The sequence below is a fragment of the Salvelinus alpinus genome, chromosome 27, assembly GCF_045679555.1.
Source record: "Salvelinus alpinus chromosome 27, SLU_Salpinus.1, whole genome shotgun sequence".
Lineage (NCBI taxonomy): Eukaryota > Metazoa > Chordata > Actinopteri > Salmoniformes > Salmonidae > Salvelinus > Salvelinus alpinus.
This window is the reverse complement of record NC_092112.1, coordinates 14,626,046-14,639,851: the sequence shown is the minus strand read 5'-3', so window position 1 is coordinate 14,639,851 and position 13,806 is coordinate 14,626,046. Positions and strand designations below refer to the sequence as shown.

Genomic DNA, 13,806 nt, shown 5'->3' with positions numbered 1-13,806 from the left:
CTGTGCAATTTTTCCAACATCATGACACTTATTTGGAGTCTGTGGCTCAAGAGGTTTGAAAGCTATTGAGGTTTGAAAGCTTGAAAATCCTTTGAATATCCAACCTGAAACTTTCTTTACCTTAGTGAACAACCAACACTGCCTTGCTCAGGTAGCAATGTCAAACGTGTTCATAATGGTCAAATCGGCTTCAGGTAACCTATACATACCTAGGCTAAAATGTCAGGTTATTTCAGGGGAGATGTTGTTCTCGATGATGATATTAAGTATCTTATTGATTTCATATTCCAGTTAGTGATTTTGTGTGGCTCGTTTGAGATTACATTTTAAACGGGCAGTGGAGTCAAAAACGTGATTTTCCTATGTTTTATATATATCCACAAGGTTGGAATAATACTGTGAAATTATGATAATGCACTTTTGGTTTAAGAGCTGTTTTAAAAGGCAGCCTGACATTTCAGCTTGTTTGGCTGGGTGGGGTTTTTGTAAAAAGTTAATAAGCCAATAACAAAGACAGTTTGTCCCCCTCTCTGCCAATAACAGCTAGTTTTCAGGTTACACATCCCTTCCATAGATTACCACAGTATCAGTATGAGAGTCAAAATACCCATAAAACCTAGCAGTCAAACAAGGAAATGGTTCCAATCGTTTTCCCACCATTCATTTTTTTCATAGGGGGTTTTAGAACACTTAAAACAAGGACTGTGTTTTGTGTCGGCTTGATAACTGTGTGAATCTCTCAAGTACAAGGTGACTTTTATCAATATGTTTGCCAATATTTACAGGCAAAAAAATGAAATGCTAATTAGCTGCTAACTACAAATACCATGGTGAGCTGGATGAGACTTGAGGCAAAGGTAAGAATCTCTGGAATAACTATCTAATGTTAGCTAAATGTAGTAATGAATACATTGGAAACATTTCTTTAAATTGGCAATTCTGTGAACTGTCTTGTGCAAGTTTTAAATTGGCAAATTGAAAAACTTATTGCAAGAGAAATTGCATTTAGCTAAGAAGCTATTGACAACAATCAAAGTAAGGTACTTAATTGTTAGCCAGAAATTATTTGACATTGAGATAAAAATGGTTGCATTTGACCTAAAAATAACGATTAAGCCTAATTCTATGTAATAAAATAATAATAGAATTCTCAGAATGTTCAGAGAACGTTAATTAAGAAACAACGTTCTTCTGTGGGAATTTCAGTCCTTCAGCATGACGTTTTCTGCAGGTTTCCTCATGGTTCTATTTAAAGTTATGTTCTCAGAACATTAAGAACACTTTCCATAAAAACCACAAGAAAACATAAGTAACGTTCTAAGAATATTATTTAAAAACATACATTCCATTCTCAGCATAAACAAAACACTCTCTATCCTCTTTCTTGTTAAGTGGTCACGTTGTGTTGGCCACGCCCGCTAATTGGCCACACTTCATCTTAATGAGTGTTTGTTTCCTTTGAAATAGGGTCTGTTTGAATAGACTAAAATGAACGGCTTTATGAGTTAAAAAAAAAACATGGCATTGTAACGCCAATCTGGTGGCCCATTGGACTAATTCCATGGCTAGAGATCAGATGATCATAGCTTTGAATCTCATTGACGTCATGCCGCATTTAAAAAAAAAATGTGTTTGCATGATTAATGCATAATCACATGAATTTACATGTCATCCCAATTGTGATATTTTTTTACTAATTGGTCTTTTGACCAATCAAATCAGCTCTGAAAAAGATCTGACGTGAAAAGATCTGCTTTCCATGTGTTTAATGCCATTCCATTCACTCCGTTCCTGACATTCTTTTGAGTCGTCCGCCCCTCAGAAGCCTCCACTGGGAAACGTATGGCTTCGTTTCCAGAACCAATGGGAAACAAAAACATACGTTCCCACAACTTCCAAGGAACCAAATGTGCTCGCCTGGAATAGCATGTCCAACTAAATGGCCAAACAGATGAACTATGCATATGACTGAATGCAATCCTACCTTAACATCAAATCAAATTTTATTGGTCACATACACATATTTAGCAGATTTGTTATTGCGGGTGTAGCAAAATGCTTGTGTTCCTAGCTAAAACAGTGCAGTAGTATCTAACAATTCACAACAATAAACACACATTTAAATTTAAAGGAATTAAAAAATATATAAATGTTAGGACAAGCAATGTAGGAGTGATATTGACTAAAATACAGTAGAATACAGTGTATACACATCAGTAGTTCCATAATGGTTGATGTTGTTTTGCATCATTCAACTGACTACAATACTATAATACTGGCGTGAGCACATCTGTGTTTACCTGTCAGCTTAAACAAAGCTAACGGAACGGAGGATGCCCTATTGATGTATAATGAACAACAATGTAAACACAGCATGTAAAATGTTGGTCCCAGGATTCATGAGGTGAAATAAAAGATCCTATACGCAGAGAAAGCTTATTGCTCTAAAATGTTGTGCACACATTTGTTTACATCCCTGTTAGTGATCATTTCTCCTTTGCCATGATAATCCATCCACCTGACAGGTGTAGCATATCAAGAAGCTGATTAAACACCATGATCATTACACAGGTGCACCTTGTGCTGGGGGGGAAATAAAAGGCCACTCTAAAATGTGCAGTTTTGTCACACGACACAATGCCACAGGTGTCTGAAGTTTTGAGGGAGCGTCCATTTGGCATGCTGACTGCAGGAATGTCCACCAGAGCTGTGGCCAGAGAATTGATGTTGATTTCTCTACCATAAACTGCCTCCAACGTCATTTTAGAGAATTTGGCAGTCACAACCACTGGCCACGAGTAACCATGCCAACCATGCCGTCCCAGGACCACTTCACCTGCAGATGAAATTGAGGAGTATTTCTGTCTGTAATATAGCCCTTTTGTGAGGAAAAACAAATTCTGATTGGCGGGGCCTGGCTCCCCAGTGGGTGGACCTTGCTCCCAGCTGGGTGGGCCTATGCCCCTCCCAGGCCCACCCATGGCTGCGCCACTTCCCAGTCATGTGAAATCCATAGATTAGGGCCTAATGAATTTATTTCAATTGACAGATTTCCTTATATGAACTGTAACTCAGTAAAATCGTTGAAATTGTTGCATGTTGCGTTTATATATTTGTTCAGTATAATTAGAAAAGGCCTTCTTTGATCTCTCCTAATTTCTTGGTTGGTTGGTGTTGTTGTTGTAGCCTGTACATACATGTGGACACCTACTCGTCGAATATCTCATTCCAAAATCATGGGCATTAATGTGGAGTTGGTCCCCCCCTTTGCTGCTATAACGGCAAGGCTTTCTTCTGGGCGTTCCAATTCATCCCAAAGGTGATCGATGGGGTTGAGGTCAGGGCTCTGTGCAGGCCAGTCAAGTTCTTCCACACCGATCTCAACAAACCATTTCTGTATGGACCTCACTTTGTGCACGCTGAAACAGGAAACGGCCTTCCCCAAACTGTTGCCACAAAGTTGGACACAGAATCATCTAGAATGTCATTGTATGCTGAAGTGCCACCACCAACAATGGCTGAGATACTACAACTTCGAGGAGACGTGGCCACGCAACACAGGGTGCAGTAAGCACACCTTTGAACTGGAGCTTTCCTTGTTGTCAGACTGGTGGTTCCTGGGAATTGTGAGCCTACAGAGTACTCAGAATTGTTGTTGAAAGAGGTGGTCATACAGCCAAACATGTAAATCATATAGATAAGGGAAGTTTGTGTGGGTGTAAGGGACTTAATACAGTGGTATTCTAGCCATAGGGGGCACTCGGGTGAAGTCCATGGGAAATAAGTCTGTTAGAGGAACAAAACGAACAAAAATACTGTAAACTGCTGTTACATCATATTGACATGATTAAAAAGTCAAGTAAACAGTATCTTTCGCTTTGGAGTTTATATTATAAGCTCATAGAAACGGTAAAAAAAATGTGGTGGCACCGCTGAGATTTATTTCGATGTGAGCACCGGCCCATATTCCTTGAACAGACAACGAGTAAGAGACACTGGGAGAGTAGCTAGCTAGCTAATGTTAACGGGCAAACCAGCAGACAGATTTGAGTTTTTTTCTCCATTGCCTGCTTTGTCGTTGTTGCCACGTGAGAAGGACAATATGAGTTGAGAGGGAAACGTTGTTGGATGAAATCGAACAGAGTTTATGGACTTTAACTGAGGACAATTTACGGCACCTGTGTGTACATGGTGGAATAGGTGTACAGTCGTAGCCAAAAGTTTTGAGAATGACACAAATATAAATTTTCACAAAGTCTGCTGCCTCAGTTTGTATGATGGCAATTTGCATATACTCCAGAATGTTATGAAGAGTGATCAGATGAGCTGCAAATAATTGCAAAGTCCCTCTTTGCCATGCAAATGAACTGAATCCCCCCCAAAAACATTTCAGCCCTGCCACAAAAGGACCAGCTGACACCATGTCAGTGATTCTCTCATTAACACAGGTGTGAGTGTTGACGAGGACAAGGCTGGAGATCACTCTGTCATGCTGATTGAGTTCGAATAACCGACTGGAAGCTTCAAAAGGAGGGTGGTGCTTGGAATCGTTGTTCTTCCTCTGTCAATCATGGTTAACTGCAAGGAAACACGTGCCGTCATCATTGCTTTGCACAAAAAGGGCTTCACAGGCAAGGATATTGCTGCCAGTAAGATTGCACCTAAATCAACCATTTATCGGATCATCGAGAACTTCAAGGAGAGCGGTTCAATTGTTGTGAAGAAGGCGCGCCCAAGAAAATCCAGCAAGCGCCAGGACCGTCTCCTAAAGTTGATTCAGCTGCGGGATTGGGGCACCACCAGTAGCTTGCTCCGGAAAGGCAGCAGGCAGGTGTGAGTGCATCTGAATGCACAGTGAGGCGAAGACTTTTGGAGGATGGCCTGGTGTCAAGAAGGGCAGCAAAGAATCCACTTCTCTCCAGGAAAAACATCAGGGATAGACTGATATTCTGCAAAAGGTACAGGGATTGGACTGCTGAGGACTGGGGTAAAGTCATTTTCTCTGATGAATCCCCTTTCCAATTGTTTGGGGCATCTGTAAAAAAGCTTGTCCGGAGAAGACAAGGTGAGCGCTACCATCAGTCCTGTGTCATGCCAACAGTAAAACATCCTGAGACCATTCATGTGTTCGGTTGCTTCTCAGCCAGGGGAGTGGGCTCACTCACAGATTTGCCTAAGAACACAGCCATGAATAAAGAATGGTACCAACCTATCCTCCGAGAGCAACTTCTCCCAACCATCCAGCAACAGTTTGGTGATGAACAATGCATTTTCCAGCATGATGGAGCACCTTGACATAAGGCAAAAGTGATAACTAAGTTGCTCGGGGAACAAAACAAATATTTTGCTTCCATGGCAAGGAAACTCCCCAGACCTTAATCCCATTGAGAACTTGTGGTCAATCCTCAAGAGACGGGTGGACAAACAAAACCCCACAAATTCTGACAAACTCCAAGCATTGATTATGCAAGAATGGGCTGCCATCAGTCAGGATGTGGCCCAGGGGTTAATTGACAGCATGGCAGGGCAGATTGCAGAGGTCTTGAAAAAGAAGGGTCAACACTGCAAATATTGACTCTGCATCAACTTCATGTAATTGTCAATAAAAGCCTTTGACACTTATGAAATGCTTGTAATTATACTTCAGTATTCCATAGTAACATCTGACAAAAATATCTAAAGACACTGAAGCAGCAAACATTGTGGAAATTAATATTTGTGTCATTCTCAGAACTTTTGTCCACGACTGTAGATTCCTCTGAAGTGAAAGACAGGAGCCATCGTGCATTGTGGCGCAAACTGATTGAGAATTACTCTGAAGTACAAGACAGGAGCCATCGTGCATTGTGGCGCAAACTGATTGAGAATTACTCTGAGTGTCACGTTCTGACCTTAGTTCCTTGTTTATGTCTCTATTTTGGTTTGGTCACGGCGTGAGTTGGGGTGGGCATTCTATGTTTTGTTCTATGTTTTGTACTTCTATGTGTTTGGCCTGGTATGGTTCCCAATCAGAGGCAGCTTTCAATCATTGTCTCTGATTGAGAACCATACTTAGGTAGCCTGTTCCCACCTGTGTTTGTGGGTAGTTGTTTTCTGTCTCTGTGTCTGCACCAAACAGAACTCTTTCGTGTTGGTCTATTTTTGTTATTTTGTTTTAGTGTTCTGAGTTAAAATAAATATTAACATGGACACTTACCACGCTGCACCTTGGTCCACTCCTTCTTCCACCAACAGCCGTTACACTGAGAATAAAGATTTAATGGAATCAGAGGACGAGGGATGGCTGCTTCAACTGAAATCAAAGGAATATCGGAGGTTGCTGTGAAAAGTCTACCTACGTGTCCCAGTCACTCGGCGCCATTGTCGCAAGTGGACAGGGAACCCAGAGGAGAGGCAGGAGCGGCGGCAGGACAAAAAAGAGGAGGGAGGGTCTCCTCAACCCAGCAGAGAGGTGGGCCCAGCTCCAGAAAGGCACACACCACAGAGAGAGAGTGGAGTGAGTATGCCCAGCATGGACAGATCAAAATCAGAAAGATAAGCTCAGCTTCAGAACACCAAATTGAAAATGGACAGAGAAAAGGATACAGTGAATTAGACATCATAGAAGCAGTAAGCAGCGCTGTGAGCCCAGTAGTCCTGTGAAGTCATACAGTTACTGCATGAGTGGAACAGGTTCCATGTCTCACCAGAGGGATTACCACAAAGGAAACATTAAAAAAAGGACACAAGTTGTGGTACCAGGTCAGTACAGAACACTGATTTACAAGTACTGTACTTACACACAGAAGTGGCCCATCTACTTACTGTAGGTACAGAATGAGTGATAAACTTGGCACGAGAAAGATTTTATTGGCAGCGCCTGAATCATTACATTGAACAAATTAAGTGTGTCAAACAAAAGAAACCCAGTGTAGTGACTAGGGCTACACCTCCTTTCCAGATGATTTCAAATGACTGTGTATTTAGAGAAAAGCAGAGGGGGCTATTGAGTACATTTGAGTTATTTTAAGTAACTTTACAACATTTGTGCAACTCTACCCCACCAGAAATAAGTCAGGGGAAACTACAACAAAAAAGCTTTGACTTTTCCCCAAAGTTTGGCTTTGTGTAAATCCATCAACACGACCAGAACTTATGTCCTCGTTATGACACTAGTGAAACATTTGGGACAATATGTATTTCTTGTGGGAGGGGTGTAAGGGGCTTAGTACAGTACTATTCCTGCCACTAAGGGAAACTCAGGTGAAGCTCATTGGAAATAACACAAAAAAGTTTGAGTGGAGTGTGTTTTAAGGATGAAAACTAACAAAAATGCTGTAAACCACTGTTACATCGTTCTGACATGATTAAAAAGTAAAGTAAACAGTATCTTTCCTGTTGGAGTTTATATTATAAGCTCGTAGGAAGGATAACATGGGAAACAATAAACTTGTGAGAAACAATACTTTTATCGAGCATATAGTCATCATGATTGTACTTTTGGAATGGTTTTAGAATGATTTACTAAACTGTTCTCTTTTCCTGGATATCCATGCTCTTGGCGGTTTACATGTCACATTAGCATAGTTGGGTAGATATCCAGAAAGACCAATGGACTACCCTGGTGTAAAATACGGTAGAAAACAAGTCGGTCCGTATTACAAAGATCAGGTCAAATAGTTTTTTATTAGGGCGATAAACAAGAATGGAAGGTAGTCTCTGTAACTTTCCTCAAAATAACAAAAGCACAGTGTAAGGGAAACATTTTGATAAAGTACTGAACTGATATCACCTAGACCAAGGACAAATTCACAAAACAAAATGACTTAGAAAGATTTCACCAAATTAAGTATTTTTCCTAATTGGGATCCAAAATGAAGAATAAAGTACAGTGTTGTCATGGAAAGTGTTAACCTGTTATGTAAACATACTCGGTAATAAATAAATAGAATATTGCAGTGGTGAAATGGCAGCAGTCGGATTGTAAGGTGCTGGAGTCTCCCTGCAATGTAGGTGCACCAGAGCTGTTGAATGTTCTGCAGTCAGCATGCCAATTGCACGCTCCCTCAAAACGTCAGACATCTGTGGCATTGTGGTGTGTCACACAACTGTACATTTGAGTGCCCTTTTATTTTCCCCAGCACAAGGTGCACCTGTGTAATGATCATGCTGCTCAATCTTTTTGATATGCTACACCTGTCTGGTGGATGGACTATCTTGGCAAAGGAGAAATGCTCACTAACAGGGATGTAAACAAATTTGTGCCAAAAATTTGAGATAAATGATTTAACCTTTATTTAACATTTTTGGGATCTTTTATTTCATCTCATGTAACATGCGACCAACACTTTACATGTTGCATTCATATTTTTGTTTAGTGTATCTTCAATCTTGTCTGTAACTGTTATCGCATCAGCATCCACAGTCTCAAATTTCCTGACATTATTAGGTTGTTACTAGTTACCCCAACCACAAAGTCAACATTTGCTACACTGGGTTTACAGTAGATAACACAGCCACAAAGTCTCAGAGCGGATGTTGATGCTAAGTCATCACAGTAGCGACCATCAATGAGAGCTGGGGTTTCTGGGATATCGTGTTCAAATCTAGAAAAAAATATTGCATACTTGCCAGAGGGGACACCTGTACACACATAGTTAACGCAGGGATCTCCAAAAACACCTGTACACACAACTCCACAGAGTTGGGTAAAGCTGCTTTAAGTTTTTTTGAGCCCTTTGTGGAATAACTAACAGAGAAAGCTCTCTGAAATTAGATGTTCTGGTCCCCCTTGGTCAGTTCAGAGTAATGACTGGAGACCTCTATGTTGATAAATGTGTCTGTTTTTCTTCATATGTTTTGTATATTGTGTATATTTGTTTGACTGTGTTGATACAGGGCTCATCTGTGAAAGAGACCCTAGTCTCAATAACAAATAGATTGCTGATGACTGTGGTAGGCCTGATCACAGACGATAATGAGACTGCCTATAGGGAGGAGGTCAGAGACCTGGCAGTGTGGTGCCAGGACAAACAACCACTCCCTCAACGTCTGCTGATTGTGGACTACAGGAAACAGAGGGCCGAGCACGCCCCATTCACATCGACAGGGCTGTAGTGGAGCAGGTTGAGAGCTTCAAGTACCTCGGTGTCTACATCACTTAGAATCAATCATGGTCCACACACACAAATACAGTCATGAGGAAGTGTTAGGTTCTAATTCTCAGAGTAAAAAACTCTATGGACACTATGAAAGCTTAACCAAGTTTATTCTGCCCAGAGGATCAATACAGCTGTATTAGACAAAACATGTTTCCACCACCACAAGTATATAGACTCCAATTTAGGCACAACTCCTTCTCTCCAATCCTTACATCTATTATGGTTCGACAGGAAGATGAAGTAATAGAGTAATAAACCATAATTTCTCCCTTAAGATCTGACCTCAACCTCTCATTGATGCCTAATCCAACGACCGCCACTGATCCCCTATAGCAATCCTGTGACTCTCCTATCTACACATTCCATAGTCATTGGGCTCCTACAGATAAACATTCACTTCTGATGTAAAAACAGTCTCTATCACTCCCCAGATACTATACTTCTGAGTATAACAATGTTCCAAGTTTAACCCAGAATCTAACAGGGGGCACGACATCACCTCTTCCCCCTCAGTAGGCTGAAAAGGTTTGGCATGGGCCCTCAGATCCTCAAAACGTTCTCCAGCTGCATCATTGAGAGCATCTTGACTGGCTGCATCACCGCTTGGTACGGCAACTGCTTGGCATCCGACCTCAAGGCCCATATAGAGGGTACTCCAGTACATCACTGGGGCCGTGCTCCCTGCCATCCAGGACCTCTATACCAGGCGGTGTCAGAGGAAGTCCTTATAAATTGTCTAAAGTCACCTAGACTGTTCTCTCTGCTACCGCACGGCAAGCGGTACCAATGCACTTTTTTTTTTAATCATTGCAAATTCTGCTGCAACTGTTTATCTATTCTGTTGCCAAGTCACTTTATTTCTAGTTATTTGTACATTCTTACCTCAATCACCTCATACCCTGCATATCGACTCGGTACTGATACCCCGTCTATGTAGCCAAGTTATGGTTAATCATGTATCACTTTTATTATTCTGTGCTTTTATTCTTCTATTATCTTTGTCTCTGCATTGTGAGACCCAAAAATGTTCAAAATCCAGTTTGATTTAGCCAGTGTAAGTATCTGTGCTACATTAGGTTTTCAAGGGAGAGCATGCGTTTTTTGGCAACTTATTCCAATGGGCTGCAATACCTGAATGCAATACGCTGGATCTTCAAGTCTTCAGAGACACCCCAAACCCTGGTCCTCTGGAGGAGACAGACCCTATACACAATGAAGCTGTGGTGGAAGAATACGGAGAGGGGACCTAATCAAAGGAAGTGCTGTTCCAATCCGTGTTAAGTTCTGGGTGTGAAAGCAGAGCCTTCACTCTGGTGAGCCACAGAGGACTGTATATAGTCCAGCTCTGTGACACCAGGAGTGAGGACTGTATATAGTCCAGCTCTGTGACACCAGGAGTGTGAGCGTTTATTTGAGCTATTTCGTACTGTAGGTCTTAACAAAAATTGAGTGAACATCACAAGTTTGCTGATAACTGCTTTATTGAGGGAAAATGCACTTGATATGTGGTTGTCTAACCCAGCTATCTTAAGATGAATGCACTGTAAGTCACTCTGGATAAGACTTGTCTGCTAAAATGACTAAATCTAAACAACATGGTGACAACATACAGTGGCTTAGCTGCAGAGTGGAACACAAAGACCGATGACAATGCAACACTGTCTATATCTATTCATAAAAGCACCGCAAACAATTTGATGACGTTCGGATGTTATAATAACATAATCAATAGACATTTTATCATAGTTCCAATAAATGCCAAAAGAACAACAACAAATACTGTACTATAACATCCCAAATTACATTATGCAAATGACATGTTCACAATAGAATTGAAGGCTATTAGTAGAATAATTCTACTAGAAATATAAAATGATTACATAAAAAAATATAATCCTACTCCTTTTCAAGTAACATCCACTAGGGGGCAGCATAGTTTCAAATAGGACATTTATGAATGTGTCTAGGAATGGTCTGCTCACCAAGGACACACTGGAACAAGGCAATGTAAATAAAATTGATAATTTGACATTTATTTTTCATTTAGTCATTTTTTACACATTTGTGTTTATAAGTGTCACAATCCATTGTCTGCTGTTGCTAAATCCATCTATCAAGAGAAAGCCTTTAATGAACATTTAGAGAAATACTAATTTGACATGTTATTCATTAGGGTTAGTCTGGAAACGCTTGAGCTGAGGTAATGGAAATGTCAGCATTGTTCTACAAAATCAGGAAAATAATTCTGCCAGTCCTTTCTCCTCTATCAGCAATCATCACAGTCATAAGAACGTATTTCCCTCAACATCAACAACACATTTCCTTTTTCACTATATGTTAATTTCCCCCCTCAGAGTCTGAGAAACCATTCTGTTGAGTGAGTTCTCTTTAGAGGGCTATTGTCATTTCCATTTCCTAGTTTTGATTAAATCAAATAAGTAGACGAATACGTTTTATCCCCAGAATTGACCAACAACTTCACAGAGGAAGGAGATTGGCCTGTACTCTGTTTCCTATTATTCTAATGGTATGTATTGAAATGTTGTGATACAAAGTCACTAATGGCATTTTGGCTTGACCACAAAACACCACCACCCTCTTCCTGAGGTGTGACACAGTGAGAACAGATCATTGGCACCTATGGTCTTAATCTAATGTTAGATTGATTGATTGATGTGGCTCAATTGGTAGAGTATTGCGTTTGTGGGGTTATGGGTTTGATTCCCACTGGGGACTAGTATGAAAATGTATGCACTCGCTACTGTAAGTCGATTTTTTTTCTTTTTCTGTGAACCTTCGTTCTTCTTATCTAACCTAATGGTACTAAGGAAGTAGAATAAATATAAGCCTTCAGGAGAATTCCCTCCTAAATGGTTTCCGACCATCATTATCAAGGCCACAATATTTGAGGTGCAAAGTGTGATTGTAGGTTACAATGGTACAATGTGGTCATCCAAGTGACCACTCAAATCACATGGCCTGGACCATCTTTGTGGGTTACAGATTGTCTATGTTATTCTCCAAAATGTTTTTACTTTGCTCTTCAGTTGTGATGAAACAGTTGATGCATATTATTAATAAAACAAATTTGTTTTATTCAAAGTTTTTACAAATTAGTGGAATAGAGAGGGAACTGATTTTAACTTGAACTAATATGAAGTTGTTATGGCAGTACACCTGCAAAGTTTTCGCATCCGTGTCACCGACCATGTTCTGACCCACTGGTGTCAACTGCTTCAAGGTCAGATATTGACCTCTGCATGACTTCCTGTCTCCTCAGGTGCAGTACCATAGGCTGTGGACGCAGGCCTGGTTTACTGGGGGTCAGATGGTACTGGATGAAGTTCTGGGGACACTGGACAGACACATGCAGCAATTAACAGACCTCAAACCCATTTGTATGGAGGTACGTTTACACTCACACACACACACACCAACAGATGTGTGAAAACAAAGACACGTACACACACACACACACACACACACACACACACACACACACACACACACACACACACACACACACACACACAGTGACATTACACACTCTTGCTGCTGGTGAGTCTCTGATCCACCTCTACACAGACGACACCATTCTGTATACTTCTGGCCCTTCTTTTCACACCCTGATCAGTTTCCCCTGTCCTTGTTATTGTCTCCACGCCCTCCAGGTGTTGCTTGTTATCCCTGGTGTATAAATCCCTGTGTTTCCTGTCGTTCTGTGCCAGTTTGTCTTGTACGTTCCAAGTCAACCAGCTTGGTTTTCATGTGCGTCTGCTTTTTCTGGTATCTTTTACTAGTTCTCCCGGTTTGGACCCTTGCCTGTTTTCTGGACTCTGTACCTGCCTGCCTGACCATTCTACCTGCCCTGACCTCGAGCCTGCTTGCCACACTGTACCTCCTGGACTCTGAACTGGTTTTGACCTTTTGCCTGTCCACGACCATTCTCTTGCCTACCCTTTTTGGATGTATTAAATATCAAAGACTCAAACCATCTGCCTCTCGTGTCTGCATCTGAGTTTCGCCTTGTGCCGTCATAGTTAGATGATTATATAATGGTTATCGCTCACGCTGGAGGAGGGATATATAAGTATGATGAGTACGAAAGGTTTATGGAATGTACTTTCAACACATTTTCTTTCCATTTCATCATAGCTTTGTCTGCTTGAAAACCTCTTTTGGCCATTTCTGGAACACTCATGACATCTTATGACATTTGCTCCATAACCAAGGAGCTTTTTTTGATGGGTTTCATCATTCTACAGTAGATGACCCCCCCCCCCTCCTTTGGGCCGGTTTCACACACAGATTCATTCTAGTCCTGAACTAAAAATCATTCTAAAAGGAGATTCTCCATTAAACATGTTTTTTAGTGCACGACTACATTGCCCTCCAATAATATTCACACCTTCGGTAAATATGAGCAAAACTGGATGTGATTTTTTTTAATTTGCTGTTTATCCTCTTGGTCCTTCATTCAAAAATATTCACATAAATCGAGCCTTTAATTGAAAAGTAAATGAAATATTTTTCTCCGAAACATTTGTGCCACAATTGTCACCCCTGGAAATTCTTATGAGTAAAATCTAGCTGAAGGATATTCCCATTCATATTTAATGTTTTAAGTTCACCCGAGTGATTAGGAACACTTAAGTGGTAAGCCATG

At 40.9% G+C, this 13,806-nt stretch overlaps 1 long non-coding RNA gene across 1 annotated transcript; it reads left to right on the top strand.

Annotated features, from left to right (window-relative positions):
- The first annotated feature begins 637 nt into the window (after positions 1-637).
- LOC139555811 (uncharacterized) lies at positions 638-13,131 on the top strand. The gene is made up of 3 exons (XR_011671018.1): positions 638-857; positions 12,421-12,546; positions 12,941-13,131. It is a non-coding gene; the product is annotated as an uncharacterized lncRNA (long non-coding RNA).
- Positions 13,132-13,806: the final 675 nt, after the last annotated feature.